This window comes from Sus scrofa, chromosome 7, assembly GCF_054392235.1.
Source record: "Sus scrofa isolate SSC_HxYL_T2T_F1_AM1 chromosome 7, Sscrofa_HxYL_maternal_Yorkshire_Landrace_v2.0, whole genome shotgun sequence".
Taxonomy (NCBI): Eukaryota; Metazoa; Chordata; class Mammalia; order Artiodactyla; family Suidae; genus Sus; species Sus scrofa.
In genome coordinates this window covers 100680087-100707064 of record NC_139389.1, presented here as the reverse complement: position 1 = coordinate 100707064, position 26978 = coordinate 100680087, and the positions used below count along the sequence as shown (strand labels likewise).

Here is a 26978-nt window from a genome sequence, read left to right as displayed (position 1 = left end):
CACAGATGTGGCTCAGATCCCGTGTTGCTGTGGCTGTGGTGTAGGCTGGCAGCTGAGCTCCAATTCGACCCCTAGCCTGGGAACCTCCATTTGCGCAGGTGTAGCCCTAAAAAAAAGACCAAAAAAAAAAAAAAAAAGAAAGAAAAAATCGTATGCTAGACCAATCCCTAAAGTACCAGCGGCTCCAAGAGTTACTCTGCTGCCATCATGTCCATCTTTAGCTCTTGCTGCTGTCTCAGACCACAGTTTGTCTTCCTTCCCACCTGCCTCCACCTCCACTGTGGAAGAAAGAAGATGGGGAGTGGGGTGTGGCTTTACGTGCCATGCCACGGCTCCTGCTATCACTGCTGCTTCCAATCTGGTGTATGTCACCTGATCCTCCCCTTTTCCTGGTCTAGGTTGTATTATATCTCTAGAAAGAGAGCTAATACTTTCCAATCTATGGCCTTTGGTGGCATAGCTGAGAAAAATACTATAACGATACTATTCAAAAAATGGCTATATTTTACCCATTCTGGCTTAACTAGAGGAAGAGCAGGGGATATCCATAAATGAAGAAAAAGAACTATGAGGTGAAAGGCATGGAACCTTAATTAATGGAGCATGGAGAGAGGAGGAAGGAGGAAGGTAACCATAGCAAACAAGGCAAAGAGTAGATGTCTGATGGCAAGAAGTAGTCTTTTCCTTATTACTGCTTAAAAAAGGTAACACTCTGTAAAGATTAGATACTTTACATTATGGCTCCCATGCATTTTTCATTTATGCTTAAAACAGGGACAGTACAACCACAACCTTCTTCAGAACCTACACTAGAATTTGCAAAGGAATACTTCTATCACTCCCATGCCAAGGACATTCCTGCTGTTTCTCATTATATGCAACATATTTTCCAACCTATAGATAGTTATCTATTAATAGGCCACAAAGACTTATCTGGTAGATCTCTAAATCAGAGGCCACCATTTATCATAATCCTATTTTCATCTCAACTGATAAAGATGCTGGCAAGGATGAGGGTCCAGAGTCTGTTCTCTCCATATGTTTTACTCCTTCTCAATGATCCATGCTGTAAGCCACTTCCAAAATAGCTCCTGCATCCACCCCCTCCCTGCCCCACCTCTCTATCAGCATCTTGAATTAAGAGCTAACATCTGTTGAACACCAACTATATGCCAGGTACTACACTAAACACTTTCCATACATTATTATCCCAGTTAGTCTACAAAGTCTTTCTGAGGTAAGTACTTTCTTATCCCCATTTTACAGACAAGGTTAAGTAATTTGTTCAAGGTCACACAGCTAGCAGTCAGAAATAGGAGTTGAACTCACATTCTAATTCCAGAGTTTAAAGTCTTAACTCCATTCCTATTCCACTACCTTAAACTTACAGAGAAAGCCAATGTGATTCCTCATGGAGTGAAAAAGAGGGCGGGGAGGGGGCCAAGGCTCCAAGGGTGAGTTTAAGTAGCAAGACCAAGGAAGAAGTAAGTTAACCTCCATGGTAAGGTCCAGATCTCTTTCTACAGAGTGCAATGGATCTAGAAATTTAATATTAAGTAAAGGACATAAACTTCAAATACTGACCATGTGTACCCATATAAAGCTATTAGAAGATGTGAATTAAAACAAACATTTCCATTCACTGTCATTCTGGGCTCACACTGGGATCCCTGAAAAAACAAAAATAATGGCCAAAGACAGCTGATCCCAAATTTAAATTATTTATATGAAATAATTAAGGTGATTTTTAGTCAATTTAAAGCTCATGGTTAAGAGTTAATAATACCTTCACAATTTGATTGTAAAGAGAGAATATGAATTAGCTAACCTGTGATAGTCTTATTGCCTAATAATGATATTAATAAGCACCCCATGAAGGAGAAATAGTCTACTTCAGAACAAAGAATCTGGAAGTGAAGTTATTATAAAGAGATTTATTAAACTTATAAACCATTTTCCCTATTATCTATTTACATACTTATTTTCAACATTAAGACAAAAATTATTTTGCAATCTAAAATACTTCTGTCCTTAAAAAATACTTTCTCCTTTAATTTCTTAAGTGGTGTACTTAGGGACAAATAAAAACAAATTTCAATTTACTCATGAAGACCTTATAAGCTGAAGTATCTACTCCTGATGATATGATCAGACTCCTGATTATATGATCTAAAATATTTTGTATTTTCATAAAAAAATTGCCTTGATTAACCTCATTTGTGTGACAAAAGATTAAAAAATAATCTTTTCTCTTTTATTAAAAATGAAAGAGAAAGAATGTTTAGAGGTGATATAAAGTAATTTTTAAGTCAACTCAACAGTTTGCTAAGTTGAATATACAGGAAGGAGGATAACCACAATTGTGCTTATATGTGAATACATTTGTGCATCAACTACTGCATCTCAAGAATAAAGAGAAATAACTTTTTTTTTTTAAGTGGATGGAGATCTTCCAAATGACAGCAAGATGATTCTCTTCTATCTGAAAAGATGAAAGCTGAGAGAGGATATGTTCAAAGCCTAGAAAAAAATCATGAAATATTTAAATAATGTGTTCAAGATGTGTTCATCAAATCTTAGAATTAGGAACCTTTCACTGGTGCTTGAGAAAAGTTCTTTAAGAATAAATAAAACGAAGCATCATTTTATACAATTGATAGACTTCTTATAGGACTCATTATCCCCTTGACATCATGGATGGCACATATATTTTTTATAAATGTCACTGAGAACTACTATTAAATCATTTCTGAACTGGATGAATTAATGACATGACCCCAAATGCCTTTTTTAGTTTCAATGCATAGGAAACACTATATACAAGATAATAAGACTCTCTTACATTTTGTCTCTAAAGGATGCTTCTTCTTTGTATACTAACAGAGTATTATTTCTTTTCCTTGCAGTATGGAGATAATAGCTACACATACCATTGCAACAAGAAACAGATAAAAGGAAGAAGAACAGAATATTACTTATGTCTGCTGACACTGCTTACTTGGCTAGAATAGAATACAAAATTCATAAAATAAAGGATGCTGGAGTTCTGACATTGGTAACTCATAGTTAAGTTTTGTAGAACAAAACTTGTACCTGACTGTTTCCTCTCATCAGTATCAAAAAAGGATTTATTGAGAACTGTTTTAGTTAAGATGACTGGTTGCAAGGACTAGAAACTTGGTCAAATTAGCTCACATGAAAAGAAGATTACTGAAAAAATACAAGGAAACTGCCAAGAAACAAAGAGCAAGAAGGACAACTACCTTATAGCAAACGGGAAACCTGCAATTCCTACCATCTCTTTGTGGCCACATGGTCTGCACAGGTCACCTACACTCTCTGCTAACTGACTTCTTTCTTGTTTAGGACCCGTTTTGTAGCCATCAGTTTCAGTCTACAGGATTTTACAACTTAGTCTCACCCTCAGATAAACTATAGTCTCTGTCTTATAATGACACTAACATATACTGAGACCATGTGACAAATACTCTGCTAAACTGTATTAAAATAATAAAGAATAGTATTTCTCTTAATTACCAAAAACTACCCTATACAGCAAGTACACTTATAGATGACCAGTGAAGGGGTTATAATCCAGACTGATCAGACTTCAGAGCTGGAGTGTTCAACTCCAAGATCAGATTACCTGTCAATGGGTATCTTATTGGCACAGCCCAGCCTAACAGATTAGTTTCCAAGAGTCAGGTTAATCACTTTGGCCTGTACAGCTGTGAATACCTGCATGCATGAGTGTGTGTATGTGGGTGTGCCCATGCATGCATGTGTGTAAGAGGGGAGGAGTGGTTACATGATATATACAAGATAGTAAGGGTTATATTGTCCAAATAGATGCTATTTTATGAAGTGTGAGAAGTTAATAACTGAAGTGTAGAAAAACTTTGGCTTTTAGGAATTTAAAATTTTAGGTAGTTCATCTCAGAACACAGGGTAATTTTAAGAACTATTCATGCACATACTTCTATCACTGCATTTACCAAGTTGTAAAATAATTATGCTTTTGTGTTATCTGACATCCCCATAGGTCTGGACTAAAGACATAAACCTTGACCCATTCATCCTATTGCCTCAGCAATTAACACTATTCCAGGCACATAAAAAGCACGAAAGTAAGTTCTTAACTGAATGAATGAATTTAATTCATAAAGCACTGTCATTAACATGGATCCCACAGTCTGTTGCAGGAAATAATCACTTAGTAAGTGAGGCCATCATTCAGTATCAGTATCACAATCCTTCTTTTTTTTTTTTTCTTTCCTTTTTCTAGGGAAGCACATGCTTACCACTGAGCCACAATGGGAACTTACCAGTATCGCAATCTTAACATCATAAGTAGATTTTGATATTTTAGAATATCACCAGTTTTACCACTTTAAGATGCAAAATAGTCAAAACTACTATTTAAGAACTTTACCTGTCTCTTAGAAAAGAAATACATGAAAGTGGTATGTAAATACTTGCCAGGTTATATCTATATAACATCCATATTCTTACTGTTTGCACAGCACAGCACTTCAGAAATATATAGGCATTCTTCCTTGGATCCTTCAACCATTTTTAAAGTATATACTACCTAAACAGGAGAACAGTAAAGAAGATAATATTCTTGCTTTTATTATTTTGTTAAGATTCACTGTACACTTTTCCAGGGAGTTGAATCTAATTCCTGGACCCAAAGAATTATCTTTGAGAGTGACAAATACTATGGAATCTATATTTTAGTTAATAAATAATGTCAGAATTTATAGGTAATTTTTACATGATATACAGAGCCTGATGGAACTGGAAATTATGCTAGGCATGTTTTAGGTATATTTTATTGCTAGAAAAAAGACTGTTGTTCATTTAGAATTTTGTAGGGTTCACATTGTGTAATAACTTGGATAATTAAATTAATTTATAAGATTCTCACTTGGAATATTCTACACATCATAACAGAAAACACAAAAATAAACTTTACATTTAAAACTAACATTTTCATGTCCCTTGTAATTGTTTCTTCTGACCATTATTATCATTACAATAAAACATATTATACTTTTTTTTAGTTTCAGAGAATTTTCACATATAAGTTCAATTTATTTGCAGCAGAGGTCCTTGTTCTCCTTAACAAGGTCTACCTTCCATGGAAACTATTTTATCAGAGCCTAACCTTCTAAAGTTTTACCAAATCCTAAGACAGACCTAATCAAAAGGCTATAGAGTACGTCCTTCCCCCCATAATACAGCACCACATAAACAGGGCTGCTGAATAGTAACAAAGGATTACAGCTAAAAGAACTGCCTATTTAAGAAGTCTCTAAGAAAACTCAAAAACAACATGGGAGACAAAACCCCACAAACCAACTGACACTAGAGGAAAATTTAACATCTGATACCAAAGCTACAGTTAACAGTAAACACAGGCTAAGATAGACAAAAAAATCACACACTAAAGGCCTATCTACTTCCGTTCAGTTTTTACCCAATACATCATGTCTAGCTTTCAACAAAAATTACAAGATATGCTAAAATGCAAAAAATATACAGACTGAAGAGACAAAGCAACCATCAGATCCAGACTCATATATGACAGATATTTTAGAATCATCAGAACAGGAATTTAAAATAACTATGACTAATATGCTAAGGAACTTTAATAAAAAAGAAAACAATCTGCAAGAAGAGATGAGTAATATAAGCAAAGAGATGGAAAAGTTAAGACTCCGCGGAAAATGCTAAAAATAAAAAACACTGTAACAGAAACGGAGAATGCCTTTGATGGGGGCTCATTAGTAGACTAAACATGACCCAGGAAAGAATCAGTGAACCTGAGGATATGACAACATAAATTTACAAAATTGACTAGAAAGCGAAAAAAGATTGAGATCTTTGTCTAGTCACTTATGATGGAGCACGATAATGGGATAAAAAAGAATGTATACATGCATGTGTAAATGGGTCACCATGCTGTACAGTAGAAAAAAAATTGTACTGGGGAAATAGCAATTAAAAAAAAGGAATGAAAAAGATGGAACAGAATATCCAAGAACTGTGAGACAATTACAAAGGTAAACACACATGTAATGGGAATACCAGAGGAGTAGAGAGAGAGAAAGGAAGACAAGAAATATTTGAAGTAATAATCCCTCAGAAATTTCCAAATTTAACGACAGACATCAATCCACGGGTTTAGGGAGCTCAGAGAGAAACCAAGCAGCAGGAATATTAAAAACAAAAAATCTGTGTCTATGAATGTTATATTCAAACTATGGAAACTCAAAGACAAATCTTGAGAGAAGTCAAAGAAGTAGGGGGAACCTTATCAATAAAAGAACAAGAATAAAAATTACACAGGCCTTCTTGTCAGAAACCATGCAAGCAAGAAGAGGGTAGTGTGAAATACTTAAAGTTTTCAAAGTATAAAAAACCAGCCACTTATAAATTTACCTTCAGTAAAATTATCCTTTAAAAGTCAAGGAGAAATAAAGACTTTCTTAGATAAGCCAAAATTGAGGGAATTTGTTGCTAGCTTCAGAGAGAAGAAGAAATGCTATGTCAGCAACTCACTCACTCACACACACACACACACACACACACACACACACACACACACACACACACGAGTGTTAGAGAAGGAATAAATGAAAGTAAAAGAATTTCTTTTTCTTATTATTAATTAATCCAACAGATAGTAGTTTGTTGGAAGTAATAACAACAACAAACTATTTGGTGATTGTAACTTATGGATGAGTGAAACAAATGATAGTGCTTTAAGGGATGGGAGGGAGGAACTGGGACTACTTTGTTATACGGTATTTGAAGTAGCCATGAAGTGGTACACTGTTATGTGAAAGTAGACTGGTAGCAATTAAAATGTGTATTACAATCTTTAGGGCACCACTTAGACAGGAAAGAAAATGGGGTCAAATATAATGATCAATTAAAACTAGAGAAGATAGATGAATAGAGGAAAATAAAAAAGCAACAAGGTCAACAAATAGAAAAGTCAGAAGTTGGTTTATATTAATCAAAATTTACCAATAATCACTTTAAATGTAAGTGGGTAGAATAAACTAATTAAAAGACAGGGACTGTCAGAGTGAATTAAAAAGCAAAACCCAACTATATATTGTCTTTAAGAAACATACCTTAGAGTTCCCCTTGTGGCTCAGTGGTTACAAACCCAACTAGTATCCATGAGGACATGGGTTCAATCCCTGGTCTCACTCAGTGGATTAAGGATCCAGCATTGCCCTGAGCCATAGCAACACCAGATTCGAGCCATGTCTGAGATCTACAAAACAGCTCATGGCAACATTGGATTCTTAACCGAATGGGTGAGGGCAGGAATCAAACCTGCACCTTCATGGTTACTAGTCAGATTTGTGTCCACTGAGCCACAACGGGAACTTCCCTTTCACAAAAAATAACCCAGATCACAGGTCTAAATGTAAAATGCAAAACAATAACACTTAGAAGATGAAAATAGGAAAAAAAAAACCCTAGGTGACCTTTGGTTTAGCAATAAGTATTTAGATACAGCACCAAAAGAGCACAATCCATAAAAGAAAATACTGAAAAGCTGGATTTCATTAAAATTGAAAATTTCTCTCTGTGAAAGACATTGTTAAAAGAATAAAATGAAAAGCTACAAATGAGAGAAAACACCTGATAAAGGATTTATATCTGAAATTTTAAAAGAGCTCTTTAAATAATAAGCAAACAATCCTATTATAAAATGGGCAAAAGAACTGGACACCTTATGAAAGAAAATATTTGGATGGTAAATTAGCATGTGAAATGATATTTAACACTATAGGTCATTAGTGCACTGCAAATCAAATCAAAATACCATTACATGCCTATTAGAATGGCTAAAATCTAAAACAGTGACAGGACAAGTGCTGGGGTGGGGATGTGGAGCAACAGGAACTCTCATTCATTGCCGGTGGGAGTGTAAAGTAGTATAGCTACAGTTAGGGACTCAATGTTTGTGGCCTCCCAAAACTGACACATTGAAGCTCTAACCCCTAGTGTGATGATATTAGGAAGTAGGGCCTTTGGGAGGTAATTATGTTTAGATGTAGCAATGAGGGAGGGGCCCCAATGATGGGATTAGTGCCCTTAATAGAATAAGAAGAAGAAGAGATACCAGAGCTTACTCAGTCTATTACTGTGAGGATACAGGAAGAAGGTAGCTTCCTACAAGCCAAGCAGAGGGCCCTCAGGAAGAATCAAATTTGCTGGCACTTTGATTTTGGGCTTCCCAGCCTCCAGAACTGTGAAAAATAATGTCTGTTGTTTAAGCTACCCAGTCTGTGGTATTTTGTTATAGCAGCCCAAGCAGACTAAGACAGCCACCTTGGAAGACACTTACAAAGCTAAACAGTCTTACCATACAACTAGCAATCCCTCTCTTAGCTCTTTATCCAAATTAGTTGAAAACTATGCCCTCGCAAAAAACCTGTACATGAATGTTTATATCATATATTTTATTCATAACTGCCAAAAACTGGAAGCAACAAAGATGTCCCTCAATAGGTGAATGGATAGACAAACTATGGTGCCTCCATAAAATTCAATTATTATTAGTAATAAAAAGAAATGAGCTATCAAGCCATAAAAAGACATGGAGGAACCTTGGAAAAAAAGGTCAGAAAAGATTTCATAACATGATTCCAATTATATGACATTCTAGAAAAAGCAAAATTATGGAGACAGAAAAATCAGTGATTGTCAGAGGTGGTGAGTAGGGAGAGGAGTGAATAGGTAGAACATGGGATTTTTAGGGTAGTGAAACTATTCTGTGTGATTATGTAATGGTGGATACACAACAATATGAATTTGGCAAAACCCATAGAACTAGAGTACACAAAGACCGAGCCTCAATGTAAATTAGAGACTTTAGTTAATAATAATTATTGTATCAGCAATGGTTCATCAGTTGTAACAAAGATATCACATCAATGCAAATGTTAATAACAGTGGAACTGGGTTATGGAGGGGGATGGGAAGTAAAAGAGAGAACTGTACTTTCTAATAAATTTTTTGGTAAAGCAAAAACTGCTTTAAGAAAGTCTATTAATTAAAAAACACAGGCATCCAAAAATGACTAAAAGAATGCACATACGCAATATATTTAAGTCGATTTTTATGTTCTTTTTTATGTTTTCTACACTTTACGGGTTTTTCAGTAACAGGCATTGCTTTATATTTTAAAATTTATTTAAAAGTAATTATGCCAAATAGAAGGAAGAAGTTTAGCATTAACAGAACAATATGATCCAGATGAAATCAGATTCAGAAAATTCTAATCTCTGACACTGTTGCCCAATTAACACAATCTCTAATCCTTCTTTTTCTTGTTTTATATTAATTAAAAATCATACTACCTTCCTTTGGGGTTGTTTTCTGGAGAAAAATATAACGAGGATTTAAAAATTTTTAAAAAGATACCATAGAAACTGCTAAAAATTATTAATGATGGGAAAAGATAAGGTGTTTCCTTTGACTGAAAAGGGAGCTAGGTTCCAATGAAACCTCTAACCAACTAATAAATGCTGAACTTAATAAATTATGAACACAAAGAGAGTGTTTTATTAAATCAGAGGCTTTTTCAGTACATCTGGAAGGCTATGTGGAGGAACGGCTTAAGTTCAATAAAATACGATACACAGGTTACCTGAAACCTCTTTCCTGGGAAGAAACTTGTTCTATCAGGGTGTACTTAATTTCTACTTCAGTGTAGATGCTTTCAAGTTCACAACTTTAAGGATTTTCTGGTCAATATTGATATCAAGGCTATAATTTGATATAAGTGGAAATACAGCTTTCTTAAAGTCTTCTTTCTTCAATGGCAAAGAGACACATAAGTTTTGCCCTTATATAACAGTTTCTTATTCTTTGCTAAATGATAGAATTTCGAGGCTTAAAAGCAAATCATAATTAATCAAGCCCCTTTCCCTACTTACTGTCTCCAGACTATTAACAAAACAACTCTTAAAATTAACATTAATCTTTTACTGAAATGGCTTCCATGTAATATGTCACATTCATTAATAGACCTCAACCATTCACTTAAGCTCATCTAAGTAGCTTGATCAGGTCCCATGAAAATAACGTATGCTTTCTCTCATTCCAGCATGACACGAATAGAGATTTATTTCATATTGAACTTGAAAAAATAGATTTAAGAACAGGTGTCTCAGGCTAGATTTGGGACTGTATAAGTAAGCTTTCTGTTAGGGGATGATAAGAATATATTTAAAATTTTAATTGAAGAATGCCAGGCACCAGAGGCAAAGAGCATGTAATTTTTTAAAATGCTAAATAAAGCCAGCTTCCAAAATGGGCAACTCACTGGTGGTTACAGCTGTTCACCATCAGGCAACAATTACACAAAAGCTCTCTATTTCTTGAGCTATATCTTATCTACATAGTGGACTATGGCCTCTGCACATCATTTCTGTACCCTGGGGTTAAGTTACCATAGTGTGGCACAAAACTATTCAAAGTGAAGGAAAAGCAATTTTTAAAAAATATTTACCATACAAAATTATCTACAATTACATCTCTTCTAATTAATTTATTATTGTTCTATTTAATAGCCTCTGAGAGAATCCGAATTCTTCCATTTAGTGCTGCTAGGGAAAAATGTGTCCAAATCTCTGTTCTGAATTGGGAAACTGGGTGTCAGATTGCAGGTATGTACTGTCTCTCATTCCAACAACAAAAGAGATTGTAAAATGACAAGTAAGGGAAAAAAAACGAGTCTGAACTTTCACCTTCTCCTCATTTCTGGTAATCACTAACCTAAACACAGAAAGGAGGAAGGACATGAGAAACAGAAAAGCCTTTTTTTTTTTTTTTAAATTGTAATCAATTATTATTTCCCCAATACATTTTTTTCCCTACTGTACAGCATGGTGACCCAGTCACATCTACATGTATACATTCTATATTCTCACATTATCATACTCCATCTTAAGTGACTAGACATAGTTCCCACTGCTACATAGCAGGATCTCATTGCTAATCCATTCCAAAGACAATAGTTTGCAGTCCATCCACTCCCTCCCCCTCCCCTTTGGCAACCACAAGTCTATTCTCCAAGTCCATGATTTTCTTTTCTGTGGAAATGTTCATTTGTGCTGTATATTACTTTCCAGATATAAGTGATATCATATGAACAGCCTTTTTAAAACAATCTACAAACTGGGAGGAGGAGGGGATGGGAGGGATTGGGAGTTTAGGGTTAGTAGATACAAACTATTACATATAGAATGGATAAACAATGAAGTCCTACTGTATAGCAGAGAGAGCTATATCCAATCTCCTGGGATAGACCCTGACAGAAAATAATATTAAAAAAAAAAGAATTTCTGTGCCATCATAAATTGACACAACATTGTAAATCAACTATACCTTAATTTTTTTAAAAAAACCCCACAAACTGAAGTCTTTTTCTGTAACTATCTCTTAGCTGTGGTCCCTAATACAAAATAGAATTTGATTAAATTAAACTAAACATAGAACTGGATAACATACAATGTTTTATACTAAAAAAGTAATAGCTTTAAAATGCTAGTTTGCCCTTGACAACAGATAACTTTGTCAAAATACATCCTGTGGAACCACTTATTTCCCTGTTATTTTAAAGAATGACATGGCTAGATAGAGGGTTCAGACTATTTTTTAGCCACAATGCAAAGATTTCATTCAAATTTTCTCCAAATGATTTTTTTTCCCCTTTTACTTTAATCTGTTCAGCACACTCTAAAGACCCAGGCAATTCATTTCAATGAGACAAAATTGCAAGGCAGTCTATAAGAAATGGTATGGCAAATGCATCAATTTACAAAAGTGTTTTTTTTTAATGCATCTGTGGCCATACCTGCTCTTATTCAATTACGTAGATAATTCCACCACTAAAAGAAATTATATTTAAATAAATAGCCAGGGCATATTACAGTTGTATATGGTAAAGTATGTATTAGTCTTTTTGTTAACTGAAAATGCCACTGAATATACATTTTTACATAAAATCAATTTCAAACAAAATATCTATGCCAACATAGAACACAGAAACCACAACTGCTATTTACCACTAATGTATATTTCTTTTCAGGCTAAGAAAAATGTTCAAAGAAGAGACTTCATTTTGGAGTTCCCACTGTGGCTCAGTGGTTAACGAATCTGATAGGAACCATGAGGTTGCAGGTTCGATCCCTGGCCTTGCTCAGTGGGTCAAGGATCCGGCATTGCCATGAGCTGTGGTGTGGGTCACAGACCCGGCTCAGATCCTGTGTTGCTATAGCTCTGGCGTAGGCCAGTGGCTACAGTTCCGATTAGACCCCTAGCCTGGGAACCTCCCCATGCCGCTGGAGTGGCTGAAGAAAATGGCAAAAAGACAAAATAATAATAATAATAATAATAATAATAATAAAAGAAGATACTTCATTTACTCAAATGAGAAACATTTGATTGAAATTATATAACCACAGCAGACTAGGGTACAGTGATTTATTCATATATACATTAATTAGTTCAATTATTACATTTTAATATTAATGATTCAGAAAAAGAAGTAGCTTAAAGCCATTATCAGGTTTTTTTACATATCACAAATACAGACATAACATTTATTATTCACACAATGGATGCTGGTCTGCACAAACTACAAAATTAGGGAAACTTTATGCCTCCCCTGCCTTTATTTTTGGTGTTTGGAGTATTTGTTCAATTGACATGGAGTGATTTATCCTTTTTTCTCTTTGAGAAAAATCCTTCCATATCCAGCCATTTGATTAATAATTTAACTGTCATATTCTAAATTATGTCAGCAGAAAATACATCTCCTGATGTAGTTTAATACTTTTCTGTGTGCTTAATTTAGAAAGTATATAACTTTCAGGGTGACATTCATTGTTTATACCCTTGCCACTGTTTACAACAAAGGGCTGAGTAATAATAACAATTCTATATCACACCTTTAATTTAATTTAAAAATTTCCTAACAAGCAATCCTATATGAACTTGACTACTTTCACTGATATTCTTCAAAAACCTGATTACATTTAATTATTATTTTCCCCAAATCATTGCTAAGTGTTATACAATCATGTGTTGATTCTTATAAATATAAAACCTATCATAAAGTTGTAATTACTTTGAATGTAAACATTTTCGGTTTCACCTATTCAATGACAGTTAACAATGAATACAAAAAGCAAAATTTATTTAACTAAAGCACTAGCATTTTCATACTTTAAAAAGCTGAAAAAAATACCTGCACCAAAGTACCTTTCATCAGATTGGTCTTGGATGGAGTCCCTTGAGAAAGGCAATATAATTAGCTATGAGACTGGTGTTTTGTTTTGTTTTGTTTTTTTGCCTTTTCTAGGGCTGCTCCCACGGCATATGGAGGTTCCCAGGCTAGGGGTCCAATCGGAGCTGTAGCCGCCGGCCTAAGCCACAGCCACAGCAACGTGGGATCTGAGCCACATCTGCAACCTACACCACAGGTCACAGCAATGCCGGATCCTTAACCCACTGAGCAAGGCCAGGGATCGAACCCGCAACCTCATGGTTCCTAGTCAGATTCATTAACCACTGAGCCATGACGGGAACTCTGAGACTGGTTTTTTAGTCACATTCTACTAAAAGATATACTGAAAAGCAGATGATTTAATGCTCCCTTCCACATAATTCATCAAATCAGGGGCAGAAGGAAAAATAGTGCCCAGGAGTTCTGACACTTTGGCACTCCTCCAAGTAAAATATAACAGGTATATAAGCATTTTTTTTATCATCATCTGTCAAGTACTCCAAGTATGCAGAAATCTATATCTAAGATTTCTGCTCATTTTACAACTTTTCCCAGATCACTTCAAATGCCATTTCTTCTCATTCTTTTCACTGGAATGACTGTACTTCCCAATCTGGGGAGGGTTTATATCTTGGGTTTCTTGTTTATATCTTTATAATATCACTAACCATATTTTGTTTCATGAAACATATTTTAAAATGTTTGTGTTTTTGCTTTTTAGGGCTGCACCTGTGGCATATGGATGTTCCCAGGCTATGGGTTGCATCGGAACTGCAGCTGCCAGTCTACACCACAGCCACAGCAATGCCAGATCCAAGCAGCATCTGCAACCTACACTATAGCTCATGGTAACGCTAGATCCTTAACCCACTGAGCAAGGCCAGGGATCGAACCCATGTCTTCATGGATACTAGTTGGGTTCATTAGCACTGACCCACAACAGGAACTCCTAGACTGGGACTGTATTGAGAACAGGGATTCTGCCTTAATCATTTATATTGGAATTGCCAAACTTTTCCTGAAAAGGGCTAGATATGAAATATTTTATGCTTTAATCCACATATACTTCTGTTACATATTCTCTCTTTTCTCTCTCTCTCTCTTTTTTTTTGAAACAACCTTTCAAAAATGTAGCTGGTCTTACAAAACCCAGCTTCAGGGGCTATGATTTGCTAATTTCTGAGCATAATGTTTAAAGGTCAGGTTCTGAAGTCAGTTTGAGGATTTCTTATTACCTTTGGCAAATTACTGACCTACATAAAAAGTGAATAATGGTAGCACCTACTATATAGGTTTATTGTGAATATTAAACAACATATGCAAAGTTTGTAAGCACTGTTACATAGTAAGGTTAGCTAAATGTTAGCTATTGCTGTATATAATGTTAATTTCATAATACCTCAACTGAGAAAGTATTCAATAAGTGTTTACTGAATCAGAGATACCCAAAGAGACACACACACACATATAGCTGAGATTTTGTGTAGTAAAACACTTTAGTCCATAAAGTACTTTTAAACTTAGCTACTTTGTAACTAGTATTTTTCAATATAACAATAAGTTCATCATATTTTTAAAACATTTTACAAACACTTACATGCTGATGATCTCATTTACTCTGCATTAGAAACCTGTGAATCACATAGACTAGGCTATATTTCCTTTAATTAATAAATTTGGAAATGGAGAGTAAAATTTTTCAAGGATCATTTGGCTTAGAGGCAATTTAGTTAAAAAAAAAAAAAAAGACTCTACAACAATTGAGTAACAACTATGGGCCAGTACTATTAGGCAAAAAGGAGACAAAAAAATAAATCAGGCAAGAATCTCAATAAAAGTAATAATATAGTTAAAGAGGCATTGTAAACAAACAATTTAAATATAGTATATTCATTGTGAGACCATGGGGTCAATTGGAGGGAACAATCAGGAAGGAAATGATACTAAAAGATAAGCAGCATTTCATGGGATGAGATGGAGGAAAGACATTCTAAAAGGAAGAAACATGTTCCCAGTATACAAATGAAAATGCACAGAGTTTCAAGGAAAAAATTTGTAGTTGGACTGTGAGATCAGGAATACTGGGCACATTTTGAGAAGTGGGAAGCATAGGAGAAGGGGCTTATTTCCAGTATTCTAAGTAAGGAGCTAATACGTACCTCTCTAGACACTGAGCAGCCATGGAAGTTTTTTAAAAACAAAGTCATATTTGATTTTGGAAATATTCTTCTGGTAGTGTGAAGAATGGGTTAAAATTGGATAGATGCTGAAAGCAGAGGGGGTAGTGAGGACACTACTGAAATAATTTTTCCGTAGAGGAAATCAGGCATACATAGACAACCTAAAGATATACTCCACTATGACCTAGCAATATCACTTCTATGCTTACCTAAAGTTTTGCAATAAACATGCTGCAAAATATCTGATGGAAGATAAGAATTTAAGGTGTTCAGGATAGACATACAAAGAACAGTAGAACAGAAGAGACCAGAAAAAGATTCATACATTGTCAATCAATTTTTGACAAAGGCACCAAGACAACGTGATAGTGAAACGTAAGTTTTTCCACATATAAGTTTGGATGAACATATAGAAAACAATAAACCTCAACCCTTACCTCACACCATACATAAAAATTAATATGCTAATTAAGGGATGTTAATATGCTAGGGATCACAGATGCTAATAAAGAAGCTAAAAGCATAAAGCTTCTGGAAGAAAACCTAAAATAATATCTTTGCAACCTTGGAATAGGTGAAGATTTCTTAGGACACAGAAAGCACTTTCATAGTCATAGAAAAAACTCAATTAATGGATTTTAAGAAAGCTAACATTTTTGATCTTCAAAAAATACTTTAAAGAAAATGAAAAGACAAGCCACGGACTGAGAGAAATATTTGCAAATCATGTTTCTGATAAAGAATCTGTATCCAGAATACACACATGCCCTTTCCATAAAATAAAAGTAAAAAGACAAATAACCCAATTTTTAAAATTAGAAAAGACTTGGACAGAAGCGTTGGTTACGTTATAAACACTCTCTGAATTTATACATTTAAGAGCTGTTTATTTCACCATAAATTAATTTTATCTCAAATTAATAAATGCATGAAAAAGATCAAACAAATTAAAAAATACTATTCACAAATTTACAATGGTTGAAACTATATTTATTTGGTAATTATTATTTTAGAGTAGGATTCAGAAAACTTTTTTTGTGAAAAGCCATGTAGTAAACATTTTCGGCTTTGTGGGCCAGATGGTTTCTGTTGCAACTATTTGACTCTGCTACTGTAGTGTGAAAACATTTAAAGATAACACATTAACAAATGAATGTAGCTGTGTTCTAATAAAACTTTATTTACAAAAACAGATGGAGCGCTGAGGTTGGCTGAGGGCCACTGTTCATCAGGCCCTTTTTTAGAACATAAGATTTTACTGGTAACACACTGCCCCAGAGATCTCTGTAGATTTGCCATATACTAACACTTCCCAGGTGATAATCTGGGCAGTGATATGATGTGGGAAATTTTGATAAGCACTACCCTAGAGACACACACATATGAACAAGGACACTTACACAGAGATATTATATTTTTGTTTATAATGGAAAAAATTTGAAATAATTTAAACATCCATCAATGAGGGAATACATAAATCATGGTACAGACACACTGTAAAATACAACAGGTGAATGAACTAAATGTCTACTTACTAACATATATGTAACACAAAATGGGTGTGTTATATATGTGTTAACAGTCATTCACTGTCAATTATATGATAATAATCTTTTGTCTGAATCCCATCACTTTTAAAATGTAGATACCATATTTTTAAAAGACTATCCAACACTCTGAAAGCAATCCAAGTACTAATGTCTAGACATTTCCAAGGATGCAGATGGATTGCTCTATAGATTCTAACATCTCACTTTGGATGGCCCCACAGTTCGTACTGGATATATCTAGAAAAAAAAGGACACAGTGGAGTTCCCGTTGTGGCTCAGAGGTTAACAAAGCTGACTAGCATCCATGAGGACGACACATGTTTGATCCCTGGCCTCACTCAGAGGGTTAAGGATCAGCATTGCTGTGAGCTGTGGTGTAGGTCACAGACCTGGCTCAGATCCTGCGTGGCTGTGGCCTGCAGCTACATGTCTGATTTGATCCCTAGCCTTGGAACCTCCATATGCTGCGGGTGTGCCCCCCCCCCCCAAAAAAAAGGACATAGTGTGCAATGCCTACTTTTGCCAACCCTGCTATTGGGTATTGAGAACCACATGGATCAAGACCGGCCAGAAGTGGCAGCAGAAGCAGCTAATAAACCAGCCTACTCTAATTCCTACTGAACTACTATCCAATTTCAGTGAACACAGCAAGATGTGCAGTGGTAGCAAAGAAAAGAAAATACTGGTGATTTTACCATTTTTTTTTTCAACTGCTTTTTTCCCATTATGCTTTAAAATCCCATTGGAGCATTATAGACTAGTTTATTCTTAGCCACAACCTAGACATCCTGTATAAAAGTCTTTAAATATAATATTTAAACCCCAAAACTAGATAGCAGAGGAACGTGCAATGGTGCTTCAATACTCTGTTTTGGGTTGCTTAACTATACATAACCTCTGCTGGTCTGGCAAATGTAGGTTCTCTCTAGCCAACACACAGATACCAGAAGGATGATCAGTCAAAGGACCCACTTTTACCTATTTCTAACATTCAGATCTTTAGGATTTGTTCAACTCCATTGCTAGTGTTTTGAAAAAACTTATTCACTGAAGGCTATTCTACACTTTTAGGCAAGTTACTTAGAAATTACCACCTGGGGTATGTTCAGAATCCTAAGTGTTAATTTTGACACAGCTCCCATCGAGCAGAACCTTCCCAGGAATTGATTCCTCTTTTTCTCCTAGACAACGTGTTTTATTCCAAATCCCCCTCCTTCCTCCCCCAAATCATCGTCCTATCAGCTTCTAGAGCTAAAGAACTGAAGACTGTTTTGTCAAGAAGGTTCTCTGACTGGGTCAGTGATGATTCTGGCTAAGAAGGCAACTCAGTTCCCCAAACTAAAGGGAAATAGGTCAAGTTTTCTTGACAGGAGTGTATTTCTAGTGCCTAATCAGTCTAGATATTGGGACTTTACTGGCAAACTAAAAACCCAAGATAAGTGGGAAATGACCTTCATTTGGGCTGGGATTGCTGGAGAGTTCAAGCTGGCTCTCAGTGGGACAATGAGTAAAGGGGATGGCTGTTTTCACCTTGATCCTCCATCATAACTTCCCTCTTCTCTTTTCATTTACATTTTTGAATGAGTTTCACAAAAAGTATCAAGTGCTTCTAAGTTTCTTTAATGTTGGTTGTTAAAGTTTCTCAAAGAAGCGCTGCTGAAATCCCATGACCTTTTAACTATGCTATTATTGCTATTTTGCTTTGTTCCCATAAAACTAAAGTGGTAATAACAACCTATATAGAGAGTGATTTAGTGTATATAAAGCACTGTCAAATACAGTATCATTCTGAATCCTCATAACAACTCTGCAAGGTACACAAAACATGTATTAAGAAAGGGTGTGGGACATTAAAGTCCCATAGCTAATAACTTCTGATTCCAAGTCAATGATATTGTGGAGGTTCCCAGGCTAGGAGTAGCTGTACCGCCGGCTTACGCCAGAGCCACAGCAACACGGGATCCGAGCCACGTCTGCGACCTACACCACAGCTCACAGCAATGCTGGATCCTTAACCCACTGAGCAAAGCCAGGGATCGAATCCGCAACCTCATGGTTCCTAGCCGGATTCGTTAACCACTGAGCCACGAAAGGAACTCCCCTTTTCTCATTCTTTAAAGGCCCAGCTTATGCTCCCAGTGATGCCTTTAAAATCATCAGCTATAAAGTTTCTCTATCCTCTGATGAACCACAGAATTCTATACCTATCTTTGACACTTAGCATATCCCATCTTTGTTACATTTACAGATCTATGTGTTGTAACATAATGCAAGTTCCTAAAGGTCAGGGACTGGGTCTTACTTTATATTCTGCATAGCATCTAGAAACACTCAAAATTTTACATGATGACTAGTGCATTCCCCTGCTTATGAGGATGATCCACGGATGTATAATCCCACTGTAGATCACGGCCTATTATTATTTCCTATTCCATGGAATTAGCATAAATTTATACAAACCTGAGGAAAAGAGATAAGGAAATTCTAGATTTATATCATACCCAGAGCTCTGGCACATACAACTAACCAAGAGGGCTAGGAGGCATTCTTAACTTTCTTTAGCTTTTCAACAATTATCTTATAGAATCATTCTAAACTTGAATGTGATGTACAGGTTGTAAACAAGTAAGACACTTATCAAAATACTACCACATGGTTGCATTCTTATATTTGAAAAGAATATGAGAGAGAGAGAGAGAGAAAGAGTGAGAGACAGCAACAGAGAGGGAGAGATCAATGAATCAGCAAACTACCAGCTCGTATTAGAAAAAGATTCTTTACTTTATAAAAGGATTTCCTTTGGACTCCTTTACCTAGTTCCACCAGAATGTTTAAAACATGAATTAATTTATAATAATTCAATTTACAGAAAATCTTTAGGGACTACACCAGTAGCATAAAAGACATATCAGTATTTATAAAAACACTGATAATTTCTAAGACTGGTACCAAGGTCACATGGCCCAGACATCTCACAAGAAATCCAGAGCACCTGGATTCTATTTCTAGAAAACTTACGTTCTAAACAGATTTAAGAGGATTTTTTTTTTTTTTTTTGTCTTTTGTTGTTGTTGTTGCTATTTCTTGGGCCGCTCCTGCGGCATATGGAGGTTCCCAGGCTAGGGGTTGAATCGGAGCTGTAGCCACCGGCCTATGCCAGAGCCACAGCAACGCGTGATCCGAGCCGCGTCTGCAACCTACACCACAGCTCACGGCAACGCCGGATCGTTAACCCACTGAGCAAGTGCAGGGACCGAACCCGCAATCTCATGGTTCCTAGTCGGATTCGTTAACCACTGCGCCACGACGGGAACTCCTTAGAGGATTTTTCAAAAACTTTCCCAATGAAATTGTCTCCACTCCACAATGACTTTGATGCTAATTACGTATTGCTACTTTCTAAATCATACCTCTTTTTTATCTCTGAACTCATTCTGCCAGATCTTTGTCTAAAAAGGGCAGGAGATATTGCTTTAAAAATTCACTGTTAGCAATAGACTATTAAAAAAAAAAACCCTCCAAATTTACAATTTAATAAAAGTGCCTCTTACAGCTTGCAGGGTAACAGTTTGAAATTCAAACCAGGATGTAGGAGAGACGTTATTTGTTTCTTTTATTACATTTATTGTGCTCTGATCAAGTGCTTAACGTTATGTAAATAACCGAAAAGACCTAGGCCCTGCTGGCTTCTGGGGTGTCCTTTAAGATAAAGTAAATAGTTAAAAATTCAAATATAGAAATAGTACCTTCTTAAAGTTTTCTACCAAAATGCTTCCAATAGCAGAGGAGGGTAAACTTATACTACTGAGGATAGGAAGGTCAGACTAAACTAGCCTTTGATGTTTCATCAAAATTTTCATTGTACACCATTATATATCCTGTTTGTTTATTTATCTGAAAATGATTTAGCTTACATATCAGCAAATAAAATTTAGTCCAGAAAAATGTACCATGCTTATTTTGGCAGTATGCAAACCTCTGACTCACTTTCCCCGGGTTTATTCATAACTCAATATGAGACATTTGAAGAATAAATATAGAAATCAGTGTCTATGATTGTGTTTAAGATGTGGATGCACTTTGGGCAAGACTGTTGTGTGGGCAAAGCTTCAGCTCCCTGCTCCCATATTTTGTAACTATAAATGAGAGACCACAGACTTCTTTCTCTCTCCTTAAGTGGGAAGCTGAAGATAAAGGAGATGTCATAGTGAAAGGCAGTATGAGTTCTTCTGAGACACATATATTCTAACTAGTATCTTACATTCCTGAAACAAAAACCTTCCTTTCCTTTATGGACCATGAAGTCTTTATGTACCTGCAATGATACCCGTTTAGGTCAGTGATTCTCAAAGGAGGAGAGTATAGGTCAGAAAGCCCTATTAGAATCTTTGAGCAGGGATAGCTAGCCTTTCAACTATATATGGTACCCAGTCTCTAATCATCACCCCTTCCTCACCCCCCAAACACAGCCAGTTTAAAAATAAATAACTACACTGAGCCACTGTAAAAGGTGGGAGTAAACCTTTTATCTCAGGTGTTGGTATAGAAAAAATACTAAGGTAGCTGCAGAGATTCTTTGATCCCAAATTTTATTATGATTACATGGTGAGTTTAATAAGCACAGAGGGAGTTCCCCTCGTGGCTCAGTGGAAACGAATTCTGACTAGTATCCATGAGGACACAGGTTCGATCCCTGGCCTAGCTCAATGGGTTAAGGATCTGGCGTTGCCATGAGCTGTGGTGTAGGTTGCAGACGCGGCTCAGATCTGGCATTGCTGTGGCTGTGGTATAGGCCAATGGCTACAGCTCTGATTCGACCCCTATCCTGGGAACCTCCATATACCACGAGTGCAGCCCTAGAGAAGACAAAAAAAAAAAAAAAAAAAAAAAAAGCACAGAGATATTACATAGTGCTTAGAGTTTATTCTCAGAAATTACTGTCCTCTTTAAATATCTTTCAATTTTTCCATGTAACTTTGTCATTTTAAAAGGGAGAAATTGTTTACGAAGCTCTACTTTTTATTTCAGAGTAAAAGGATAACTTTTCTGTTGTTGCAGGTTATAATCTAATAATATTTTCCATTAACATGTTTGTGTTTTAAAAATTTGGTGACCAAACAGACAAAACAAACCACATGAAAATCATCCTAATACCTTTTATAGCTCTTAGTCATTTTCCCATGTGAGTACAGTCCTATTAAAGGGCCTAGGGAGACAGGTACTCAGTATCATGAGGTTTTTTTTAGAGCTACACTGACGTTCAGAAAACTGCTGAAGTTCAGAAAGGTAAAAACAACAGAACTGGGCTGGTTAAACTCAAAGTCCAGCGTCCTCTTCCTCATATTACCAACAGAGAAATCAAGATATCTTTGCAGCACAAGGAATCTATTATTATATGCCCTTACTCCATGCTTTTATTAATCAGTCACCAAAGGTTAAAAATATTACTGTAAAATACTTCACAGAAGTGTATCCATAGCCTATCTTAATAGGTATTTCTATAGATTATCAACCACATTATTAGTTCAGCAGTCAGTCCATTTGAGATCATCCATTATTAAGAATACAAAGCTTGTTAGATCATTTAGTAATTCCAATAGACATTGTAGTAGTTTCCTGTTTCACAGGAGAAGTTTTAAGCATAATTTAATTTGTGCTGTTTGCTAAAGATTTTCCTTAGGACCTAAATGAGAAATTTACATAAAGAGCTTAATAATAGAAATACTATATGATCCAGCAATTCCATTTCTTTTTTTTTTTTAAGTTTTATTTAATTTATTTTTTTCTTTTTGGCCACCCCATGGCATAGGGCGTTCTGGGATCTGAGCTGCAGTTGTCATCTACGCTGTAGCTGTGGCAATGCCAGATCCTTAACCTACTGTGCTGGGCCGGGATCAAACCTGGGTCCTGATGCTCCAGAGTCTCCAACCCATTGAGCCACAGCAGGAATTCCCAGCAATGCCATTTCTAGGTATGTATCCAAAGGAAATGAAATCACTATCTCAAAGAGATATCTGCAACCCCATATTTTTTGCAGTATTATTTCAAATAACCCACACATGGAAACAACTCAGCTGTTCATTGACTGGATGAATAAAGAAAATATGGTACACACACTCACGGTGGAATATTATTCAGCCATGAAAAAGAAAGAAATCTTGCCATTTGTGACAACATGGATGGACCTTGAAGACATTATGCTAAGTGAAATATAAGCCAGTCTGAGAAAGACATGCACTGTATGATCTCACTTATAGGTGGAATCTAAGAAAACCAAACTCACTGAAACAGAAAATAGATTGGTGATTGCCAGCCAGAGGTGGGGAGGGGTGGTGGAGAAAGGGTGATGGTAGTCAAAAGGTACAAACCTCCAGTTTAAGGATAAATAAGTTCTGGGGATGTAACATACAGCATGGTGACTATAGTTAATAACATGCTATTGTATATCTGAAAGTGGCTAACAGAGTAAATCTTAAAAGTTATCATTAAGAGGAAAAAAGTTCATAACTATGTGAGGTGATGATGTTAACTTATTGTAGTAATCTTTTTATAGTATAGACATATATCAAATCATTCAAAAGAGGTTTTGGTCCTTTGAACCTTAAACTAATATGATGTTATATGCAGGAAAAATAGCATTACAGAAGTATTTCAGGCAGTTAATAAAAAATTTATCATGTATTTTTCTGAATTTGTCATATTTATAAGCTTTCAAAAATCTGCCAAGAGTGTACTCTAAAATATATTTAAAAATATAACATTTTTAAAAAATCAAATAAAAAGTGCTCCTAGATGACACCAAGAGTCAGATGAAAGCAATTTGGCTTCTAACTCTCCCCACTCTCTGAAGCAGAAACAGAACAAAGAACTTTTACTCTTAAATTAAAACCTGAGTTTTGGGGAGGAACAAAATCATACAACCATCCAAAGGGAAACCATATAAGTGACATGTGTTTTCAAAAAGAAACAGTAGTCTCAGTATTCAAACTTTACAATGAACTGTTTCTAGTTTTCCCAATGACACCACATTTTCTCTTGCCTCTTTTCACATGTTATGCTCACGGACAGAAAGTTCCTCTACCATTTCTTTACCCGGCTGACTTCTACTCATATTTTGGGTCTTAGCATAAAAATCACTTCCTCCAGAAGAATCCCAGATACGAGTTAGATATATACTTCAGGGTACCATGGACTTACCCATATCACAGTATGTTTCAATTGTTCATTCAAATTGTCTGCCTTTCCCCCTAGGATACATCCTGTTAGCATGTAGTCCAGCATGGTGGCTAGTGCATAGCAAGTGCTTTTATTAAATTCCTTTTAATTTAAGGTTGCCTTCACATAAGGATGTCAAATAAAACTCTTTGACCAAAACCTCTTTTGAACTGAGGTATGGAGAGAAGGTAACCATCCAGTATAGATAATTAAATACAGCAAATGGCAATCTACCTAAGCATGTACTTAAACGAGACACCTCTAGGGCATTACATTTTATCATATTTACAAACATTATTTCTTACTAGTCATTATTTTCACTTAAAAGAAAGTTTTAAAAATTAGATTTATCAAGTTAAGCAATTTAGTTCAATTTACGACAAAGAGAAGTAAATGCAAAACACCCAAGTGGTTTAACAACTTATCAGAATAAATGTGCAATTTTTAGAATGGGAAAAATAATGGAGAATTGAGTTTAGATGGTTGAGGTTCTCTATTACTAAACCATCTATTCAAGAGTATTTATAGCAACTAGAAAAGCATCTTGGAAGCTGGTCATCATACATACCTAAAGCAGTCAATATACTTTAAATAATAAATCAATAGTTGTTACAAGATACTTCCAACTATTAAATGTCAAGATTCCCATTCTGAATTATCATAAGAAATCTATTTGGAAGAATCAGGCCTATTACATGTAGTTAGTTCAGGTTTAGGAAACATTTGGTGATATGGAAAAATAATTGACCATTTTATCAATAACTTTAGAATAGACATGGCCTCTATAAGGTAACAGGGAAAGGTTACTATTATTTTTAACTGGAAGTATAATTTTTAATATTGTGTTTCACTTAACCCAAATTATATAACAAAGGATACATTTTCATATACAAATATAAAATAATGAAGGAGAAAAAGAGAACTCAACTTAAGAGTATGATCTGGCTATTCAAATGTTCAGATTTGTATACTAACTCCTCTACTGGGGAGAGATTTCAACAGAAGTTACTAAATTTCACCTGCAGGGCTATCATGTCAAGTGTGTATGAATAATAATAATTTCATGGCAGTGGTGCTAAGGGAAATATCCCAAGATTCTTTGTACAAGTCAGAACAATAACAGAATTAGTTGATTTGTGACTAATTAAAGCATTAACATCAAAGAGTTTATTAAAATTCATTCAGGATTCTTCTAATTCTAGAAACAGGTTAGTGTCCCAAAAGGTACATATATGGATAGTGTATATAAACAAACACGGAAGTGGGTGGCAACCATACTTTTCATAAAAATTAAAGTATTCTAAGTTCAAACATAAACTCTTCTTTTGGATATAAGATTAGCATCTAAATTATTTTAGTTATATAATGAGTTCTGCAAGAAGACTGAAAATAATCACTAGTTAGCTTTAATTAATTAAAGGTGCCTAATAGGTACAATTTAATTCATTAGTGAAGAAAAACATATAATTTTATACAATACCCATAGTGATAAAGGAAAGATCCATTTAATTAAGATTATAACTCTATGCTACCATGATAAAACTATTTCTTTAATCGGGAACTGCAAATGAATAAGAAAGTACCACTGATAATTCTTCAGTACTGAAAATTATACGAAAGTTCTGTAAAAAATTATAAACAAGACAAGGGGAGAAAAGAGGATAGAGATATTAAATTCATCGTCTCATTTAGTTCCTAGACATTCAGGACAGTATCTATGCTTCTCATCATTACTTTGCTAGGCAAGGTGTCTGGTGGGAACTTACTAGGAAGGACCTAGACTGGAGTCAGGGAGAGTGAATGTACTAACCAGAGTCCTGTCATTTGTAAGCTGTGTGGTCCTGGATAAGTCACTTGGTATCTACCAGGCCTTAGATTTCACATAAACAAAGGAAGATCGACTTCTGTTTAACATCAAGAAATTTTGAATGTTTCAAATTTAAGTCATTTTTATTCTTCATATTGTGTAGTTGCCACTACAGACTGTAAAACATATCAGGAAGGCTTATAATCAAACAAACCAAGTAACTAATTATAGCATATAGGCATGGCCAACCTATATACTAAATTTGCTAAGTCTAGTGAGGCCAACCTTTCACTTTTTCATTAACTGACTGCTACTCAGAAAGTTGCCTCCCCCTGGAAACATGAAAAACAGGAATCTTGTCCTATGTTGGCAATACACTCGCTCCCACAATTACAGCAGCCTTAAACTGAATTCCACTAAATGAAAAAAGTTGGCTAAAGTGAGACTGACAGGGCTGCTTTTCCTGAATCTTCTTAACCTTGACACCTAATCTGTTTATACCAGCTACCAACTACACACCAGATCAATAGAAGAGGTAACCTCTAAATTAAAGCTTGGCTAGGTTCTAAATTAAGAGGCTCACTCTAAAATTTGAAGTGAGTTACAGGAGTTCCCGTCGTGGCGCAGTGGTTAACGAATCCGACTAGGAACCATGAGGTTGCGGGTTCCATCCCTGCCCTTGCTCAGTGGGTTAACGATCTGGCGTTGCCGTGAGCTGTGGTGTAGGTTGCAGATGCGGCTCAGATCCTGCGTTGCTGTGGCTCTGGTGTAGGCCAGTGGCTACGGCTCCGATTGGACCCCTAGCCTGGGAACCTCCATATGCCGTGGGAGCGGCCCAAGAAACAGCAAAAAGACAAAAAAAAAAAAAAAAATAAAAAAAAAAAAAAAAAAAAAATATG

General features: G+C 35.6%; 1 protein-coding gene across 10 annotated transcripts in view; it reads right to left on the bottom strand.

Annotated features, from left to right (window-relative positions):
• Positions 1 to 26978, bottom strand: part of FUT8 (fucosyltransferase 8) — a 288757-nt gene that overhangs the window by 33516 nt on the left and 228263 nt on the right. For 2 of the 10 annotated variants that reach the window (XR_014809102.1, XR_014809103.1), the window contains exon 8: positions 22803 to 26778. The gene's annotated coding sequence lies outside the window, so the exon portion shown is untranslated. 10 annotated transcript variants of the gene reach the window in all.